The following is an 8,860-nucleotide window of genomic DNA, read 5'->3' on the forward strand; positions in this document are numbered from 1 at the left end:
ACCACCAAAGGATAAGGAGGAAGAAGGTAGATTCGCTTTTCAAGACCTACTCAATGTAGGCTATTCAGAAGAAGAAGCGGTCGAGGCAGTGTACGGAGTGCCACACCCACCATGGAAGAAAAAGACTGAAGAAAATCCGACAGCACAAGCTGCGGAAAGAGCACAGGGGGGATAGAAAAGCACGAGAAGAATTTCAAGAGCAACAAGAGCAACCTGAAGTGTCGGGAATGGAACAGATTCCCCAACACTACATTTGGAAACCCTTGCAGCGCCCGTATAGGCCTCCTCCATCAGGGGTGATGCTGAGCATGGGGTACCAAGTTCCATTTTCCGGGCCAATTGATCGGCCTACTAGACAGAACATACTGCAAGATAATGAGTAAGATGTAAGAGACACGCACCAACTTCTGGACAGAATCACGACGCGGTCTCTTATACTAGCTGAGGAAAACAGTATGCTCAAAACAAGAGAAGCGAACATGCAAGATGAATATGATCATCTCTTTAAAGACCTTCAAGATGCAAAACTATGAGCAGATGATGCAAAGCATGAACTTGAAGATGTATCTAGAATTTTGAAAGAAGCTGAAGCGGAACGAGATGGACTAACACTCCAGATGGCAGAGGCCTCCAATGAGGTCCGAAGCGTCACATTTGAAAAAGAAAAGGTGGAAGATGAGTTAGAAGCCGCCAGAGATGAGATCATGGAGCTGAAAGCTAGATTGGAACTTCAAGACACAACAATCCAAAGGCTACGGGCAAATCCAAGGGCAGCGAGAGGCCGACCGGAAGACAGCAGTAGAGAAGGGCAGGCCCTCGAAGAGCAAATCAAAGGACTACAGCATTCTCTTAAGTCTGAGCAACGAAAAAGGACTCTTTTAGTTGAAGATTTTGTAAGAGAAGAAGAGAAGCTAAAAGCCAACAACGAGCAGTTAAGACAATGCAGCTACAGCTACTCAAAGGGAATTAGATGTACAAAGACAGTTGCAAGAGCTGCAAGCAGGACCGATCACGGGGGAGACAGAGGTGAGTGCTCAGACAGAGCACATGCAAATACTAGAAGGGGTTGAAGACCCTAAGCCTATTGAGGAAGAGATGCAGCAGAAAGAGGAAAAGGAACAGGCTCTAATAGTTGAAGAGGAGGCCCGATTGCAGCATCTGATAGAACAAACTACAGCGGAAGATCACAAATCCGCCATAGAATGGAAAAAAAGAATTATCCACTCATTGGGTGCTCAAGGGATCACCACATCAGTCTTAAGAGAAGAGTGGATGCAGCCAACACTTCCATATCCTCTTTTAAAATACGAAGTCGAAGCAACCAAAAAGAGAATTCAAGCCGAAGGAACAGTAGCCATATACGAAGGAGATCTACAAAGCAATGCAGATGTGAAAAGAATTGTAGATTCTCAACCCAAATGGAGAAAATCCTGGCTCATCAACTATCCGGCATATTTGAAGAATTTGGTGGAAGCACCTAAGGCTATAAGGGATGATTGTGCTTACTGCCCAGTGCCACATGTCAGATCATGGGCCAATCATCTCAGATTATTGAGAACACACACAACATGGCTAAATTACCCATCATTGCCACCACCTAGTGCAGGAGAGAGAATAAGTGCAGCCTATATGGTGAAAACCCTAAAGGGCGCCATTAGGATATTCATTGGCTCTCTTGACCTAGCGTGCATCATGCTAAGAAAAATATGCAAAACCTTACTGGCTTGTCTTGAAGTGTTCGCGTCCTCCAAAGCTACTGACTCAAGTCTACTATCAACGGGCGACACATTCGCCAAGATGGTCTACGACCTCTCAAAGCGGCCCATCACCTGAAGTGTTGCATCTACTCTATCAGAGAGTTATGTTTTTGCCGAGCTATCATATGCAAGCATTCGAAGAGGCGTTTTATACAGGATTTTTCACTTATGACAGCAAGATCTTCGGCCCTACTATCACTCTGGGGAATGTAAGATATGAATCCTATCTCAAATTCATAAAGCCACCAGGCTTCCATTAGCAGCGGGCAAAAGAAGATGGCCTAGGCGGCAAGTCAAGCAGACAAATATCATGTCAGGGACGACCTGAACACCAAAGGGGGGAGTGTTGACTTGCAAATCAACCGCATCTGAAATCCCATTTTTCTTGTACTATTCACACGATGAGCTTAAATGTAATTAATTCTTCAGGCTCCAGATAATTTTCGAAACATATGTCATTGTATTTTCTACTCAACAACACCCCTGATAATAATTAGAATTCATTTTTATGAGATGACACCTCCAAGTCTAAGGTATAAAAGCCAATCTTTTGTAAACCTAAGGGGTCTTTCTTTTAATCATTTTTTGGGGTTTATCTAAACGTACGGTGATTGCGTACTGTGTGTGAGAGTGAGAGAGATCTTCTTCCCTTCCCCTTGCATGCTATGACTACTACATTGTGGAAGTGACTACGCCATCGTGTTACCAACAGCAAGAGCTACGCTTCGACGCCAAGCTTGAGCGGTCTTAGTCTCTTCGCGAAGAGCTCTTCCATGAGCTTCCGAGTGAGTTTTCTCTCTATCCGTGTGTCCGTTTTGTGATTGCTTTATGTCATTGCGTTCAAGGCGAGTAGAACTACACTTTAGGACTAAACATTTCCAGATTCGACGACTTGTAAATTTCTTCCGGTCTTTATACGCGATTTCTGCACCATATGTTGACGGGTTGTGGATTAGGTTAGAAACTTCAGGGAAGTGTCCTCTAGGTGTGTAGAGTAGGATCCTTGAGTTTCGTGACGAATCGACAATGTTTGACCATGTTTCGGTGAACGGAAGTGTTGTAGGAAAGATTGCAGTTCAGTATGATTAGAGTGCTTTAGAATGATTTCCTTTGGTAGTGATTGTCTAGAGAAGGTCGAATAGTTGAGTGACAATCAACTATCTGTTTCCATGCGCCTGCGGATCAACTCCCTCACCTAGGTTGACAACTTGTTTTTGGCTTGGTTCTCATTGTATTAACATCTGCGAGCAGTGTTTCTGCACTACAACAGTCTCTATTATGATGAACATTTTAAAGTTACCAACTCCTTATTGTTCATGTGTGTGACCTTTCTTTGTATGTCATGATGCATCATAGCTAGGTGTGTGTGTGGTATGCAACACATATACACATTTGTCACTACTACATGGGAGTATATGCTTTTCCCAAAAAGGGGAGGGATCCAACCATCACTTATACCCTTGTCTCATGAGCGAATGCAAGAAACGTGGTGTGCATAAACTGCAGGTGTGTCCCAAAGAAATGACAAATGACAACGTACTACAAGTTATTGTAAATATGTTTGAGGAGGTAGAGATAGGGTTGGATGAAAATGGAAAGAAGAAGACCTTAAAAGGATGTGGTGCATAAGAAGATGTGTTGCACAGATCTCATGTGTTGGTTCAAGGAACACATAAAGTAGTTCATAAAACACAACTTTGTTTGTAGACAGAAAGCATCGCAATTCAAGTTGTGTCAATAATCCACTTTGCAAAGAATTATTCCTTCAAGGAGCCACATGAAATACAATCCATGTACTTACACTCTAGCAAATTTGCTATATTGGTGCAAATCATTTATTGCCGCTTCTTGGAAGGGATGTTGGGGTAAGGACCAATATAGACGTCTAGACACATTGACTAAAGACTCCACCATACGCTATGTACTCCTCTTCCTCATCGTGCACACACATTCGCACTCACACTCTCTTCAACTACTATCAAAGCTTGGCTACAAAGGTGCAGCTTAATTTAGGTAAATTACACAGAGACTAATTGAAATAAAAAATATATTTTATGTATTGCACAAAGATTGTACTAGTGAAAGAGCTCACACAACAGGCAATCGAGAGGCAAAAGGAACATAACACACATGATTTTGAGCACTGAGCATTTTAGTATGTATCCCTTCACGTACACTTTCAAGGTGCATTTTAGTTCCAAGTGCTACGATGACACACACGTCATCCCAGCAAGCGTTGTTGAGCGCATTTTGAAGAACCATTTTTTTAACACATATTGTTTATGTGGTGATTCCATGGAGTGACATTAGAGTCTTGTTGAGATTTCTTTTCCCCTACAAAGGAGAAACAAAAGAGATAGGTTGCATACAACGACTCATCTACAAAGGAAGAGGTTTTTACAATGGCTAGCCACAAGGTAGTGGGGAAAGCTAAAAGAATTTGGTAGTAGTTGAGTCAATCTAATGCTTTCACTTATATCCCAATCAATCTCTCCTTTATACTTCTAAAATTCTTTCTTCCTTGTAGCCATACAACGACTTGGTCACATCCTCTGAATATGGAAGTTCTGAGGATGCCATGCTACCATAGTATGCAACCCTAGATCCCATTATTTTATGATAAAATCTCGAGGTGATTAAGGCCTCTTCTTTTATAGCTGATACTATCTTCTCTAACCGGCCCTGGGGTTTACATTTGAGCCAACCAGCTTTGAGAAATCCTTCAGTTTTGAAAGTAGGTGACGTGGAGAAATTTGTGTGGTGTATGGTTGTGGTCTCCTTATTAAGCTTCCCAACATAGAATCTTGAGCTCCAATTCCTCTTGAATTTCAAATCTCTTGACCATTTTCATCTAGTAAGAATTTTGTTAACCTGTACAATCTCAATCTATACAAATAGAGAAACACTCTTCAAAACAACCATAGGGATGATAGTAATGTCCACATTTAATCTCCTGACATAACACTACTAGGGATATTGGCCGTCAAGGTCTAGTGTTTTTTTGGCAAAAGTCTACGATAGCGATAAAAGCCCCAATTGTAATATCTCAAACTAAAAAAGCCTAATGAATGATTTGTAATTTGTGAATCCATGTCTCATTTTTACTAAGTTGTAAACCATGGGAACAAAGTTTTAAGCCATCTTTTAGTAACCCTTAGTATAAATGCTCACTACCACCAAATGCCACCCATTTTCCAATCCCCCTCCTCTCTCACCTCCAACTACCCCCCCCCCCCCCCCCCCTCTCTCTCTCTCTTTGTTTTTTGGTAGAAATGTTCTTATATTACAGTGTTAATTTACAATTTTCTTAATATGAGCAAACATCTCTGCTAAAATTCCTTATCTCCAAGAGTCATGACATGTTCAGGCACCCTATCTTTGATACCTTGAGAGGGGATCCTGATCCTTGATACATGTAGTTGGTCATAAAGACTTACATTCCTCATGTTCCATATGTACCATACATACCAAAGCCAAAAGAAGTGTAGACAAAAGAGCAGTGCTACAATGCTAAGTTTTGAGTTATGAAACATCCAAACATGCATGTGAACTTGATTCCCCAAGTGTGATTCCACCAAAACTTGAACCATTGCCACCATTCCCTTACTTGACTGCAGTACCAAAATATGTGTCTCATTGTTTCATTTCTAGACATACAGTACACACTCTAGATCCAGTTCAATAATCCCCCACCAATGCCCTCCACATGAAAACCTTAAGCTTGAATGGTGAGTGAAACGTCCACAATCTTGCAAGTATCTTGATCCACCAACCATTATTTTGCATCATATACCATTTTGTATTGCACCTATTGGCTACAACAACCTCAATGTGGAGAGCAGTATAAAACTTGCATGTTTTACATATCCACCATCTTGCATTTGTAGAGGGTAGCTACTAGTCTTTGTTTCTATCCTCTAATTTGACCATAGCCATATGAGGTAGGGGGTGAATCAATGCACATAGATGATTCCAAGGTATCTTGTATCCACTGCCAAGTCTAAATTCCCTTCTTGCTGCAAGGAACAATTTGGGGAGGTGATTATAGTCTATTATCTGGCTAATTTGCACTATGCCCTTTCTATACATAGAGAGGACTTTTTTCCTCGTTAGCATTACAGGTGAGGTCAAACATACATGGCTCTAAAAGACCTTTCGGCTCCTAGTGAATTTCATATGTATCTCTGTCGGGCATTCCACAACAGTTTATAAGCAATTATTTTCCATGATGATGTAATCAACATTGGTGACACACTAAACCCAATTTTAATAGGTGCTACAGTGAAAAGCTTATCCCATGATGTAACGTTCCAGGTGCCATGATAGGATACCACAGAGCAATCAATCAGGTTCCATAAACATATAGACCGGTATGTATCTCCATGTACCATATGTTGCATGAGAGGTCCTCTCCTAGCATGTGCATGTGCTGTAAGATTCAATATACCTAATACCTATGCTTCATAGGCATGGTGATGCAATCACAAGCAATAGGAGCTGTAGAAGCATTTTTCTTTCCCCACAAAAGCTGGCCAGGAAAGATTTGAAAGCTGCAATGATTTCTCTGACAAATCAAGAAGAGGTATATAGTACATTATAAAAGGCAAGAGAATAGCCTAGATAATCCTCCATCTTACATGTAGGGGCCATTCTTTGAAGTTCCAAGGTGCTACCTTTATCAATACTCTCTCTAGAACCCAGTCCCAAAGAGATTTCACAGTCACTTCCACCCCAATTGGGTAGCCTAGATGCCAAAATATGTGTCGTTTTGGTAACCTCTTACCATCTCGACAAGTGCATGAAAGTTCCTAGAGCTGATATCTATAAGTGTAGATTTGGACAGATTTATTTGTAGCCCTGCTGTAAGGGAAAGGGTGGACAAGAAGGCCATAAATGTTAACATTAGTGGCTTTCAAAACAATATGGTGTCATCGGCAAACCCCTCACCAACCAATTGTTGATTGCCGAGATGTAGGCCCTATATCTTAATCTGATGTACTAGAGAGTACCCCTGACCAACCACTTGTTGATTTCCAAGATGTAGGCTTTATATCTTATTATGATGTACCATAGAGTCCAGGTATGTGAGTAGTGGGTGTGTAACCACATAAAACAAGAGGGGGCTAAGGTGACACCCTTGTCTGATTGATCTCAAGATAGGTACTTTGTCTAAGAGAAGACCATTAATAAAAATTTTGGACCATGCATTTTTTTCTAAAAGGTAGATACATGCACACCCTCTAGGGCCAAATCCTAATTTTTCCAACACCCTCTTCACAAAGTCCCAAACCACTGTGTCAAAAGCCTTGGCAAAGTCAATTTGAAAAATCACCACATCTTGACCAACTCAGATTGCATGTTTGATGCCCAAGTTCACAATGAGAATGTTATGGTAGATATATCTTCCTGCTATAAACCTTGATTGAGCCTTGTGTACATGCTTCTAGAGGAAGGGAGTAAGTCTCAATGAGATAGCCTTATCTAATAGTTTGTATATGATTCCCATCATGGTAATAGGCCTCCAATCTCCCATAGTTTTTGGGAACAATGTTTTGAGAAACGTTTTGATAATACCCTGCTTGAGGCATGGATCCAAGCATTGAACAATCCAGGATGCATTGAGCATGGGCACAATGATACTCTTGAGTTTCTCTCAGTATTATATCAATAACACCTTAGAAAGCCCACACATGCCTACGGTCTTATCATTAGGTAGTTTTGACAGGGCAAATTTAAGCTCTTCCTCAGTAAATTGTTGCTCCAATCTCTCTGCATTAGCCTGCTCAATGCATGATTCCATGGTATCAAGTATATTGCTAACTTCCTTGCTTCTGACCTCAGTGTTGTTTACATCCTGATGTAAAATTTTTACAAAATATTCTATAGCATGCTTCATAATATCCCAACTTTGCTCCAATTTCTACCCATTTTTAGTATGCATCACTGCCATACATTCCCTTCTATACGTGCTTTGAGGTTTTTCAAAAACACTTTAGACATGTCATTACAATCTTTAGAGCATGTTGCCTGCACAAGAATCGCGCTTTATTGGCCTGCATCCTTTCCTCATTTTTTATTACATCTCTCGCACTCTCATATTTAACCACATCCTCATGACACAATGCTCAAAGGCTAGCCTGCATAGCTACCTCCTTGAAAAATTTTATTGCATTCTTAATATTGTCCCTAGATTTGGAACCTATGATTTTTTGCACATTTCTAATACATTTCTGCATTCCAATAGAGAGTGTCTCACAAGATAAAAGTGGGTTAGAGCAAGAGATCTTCACCTGATCAATAAGCATCAAAACTTCTTGTCTAAACAAATGATGTTTCAATAGCAAGTTATTAATCATTAGAGGTCTCTTCATACCAGCCTTATTTTGCTAAGGGTGTAGCTGATGTAGGGATATATTAAGAGGAAAGTGATCCAAAAAAAAAGGTAGACATATCCACCTGCATATCTTCCATTGTAGGGAGCCAGTCCATATGAAGATAGTAGATTTGATCAAGTCAAGACCAGGATGTTATGTGTGCATCTGAATGAAAGGTAAGGCCATGACTCTCTCTTTGAGAGCACTCCCATGTATCCACACGAGATAGTGAATTCTTAAGGTTATTCCATCATCCTCGCTCTGTAAGGTTTAGAAGAGTGTCGATTGATGTAGTATCCTCGCGGGGTGCAATATGTAATCATGTAAATGTATAACGTGAGTTCGATAGGAGGGGTTTTTAAAATGCACAATTTTAGGCAATTTAATACATTAAAATAAAGGGTTTTTATATGCAATTTTGGAGAAAATTCATAAAATAAGGGGTCATTTTATTCATTCAGACATGTTAAAAGAGGGGTTTTTTTAATATCCTACGAACACTACAAGAGGTTATGTGCACTTGTGATGCTTTTAGCGACGAAAATACATTGGGGTTTTTTAATCCCTGGCGTCGCTAAGATATTCTCTATATAGCGACGCTTATAGCAACGCCTATACCGATGATTATAGCAACAACTGTAGTCTTTCTGTAGCGATGCTTATAGCAACGTTGCAGAACCTTATATAGAGACTCTTATAGCGATGCCTGAGAGTAAAAAGGGCATATGC

General features: G+C 40.5%; 1 pseudogene; it reads right to left on the bottom strand.

Annotated features, from left to right (window-relative positions):
* Positions 1-5,086: 5,086 nt before the first annotated feature.
* LOC147454762 (uncharacterized) lies at positions 5,087-7,557 on the bottom strand (annotated as a pseudogene).
* Positions 7,558-8,860: the final 1,303 nt, after the last annotated feature.

This window comes from Adiantum capillus-veneris, chromosome 7 (genome assembly GCF_014529385.1).
Source record: "Adiantum capillus-veneris isolate H3 chromosome 7, ASM1452938v2, whole genome shotgun sequence".
Taxonomy (NCBI): Eukaryota; Viridiplantae; Streptophyta; class Polypodiopsida; order Polypodiales; family Pteridaceae; genus Adiantum; species Adiantum capillus-veneris.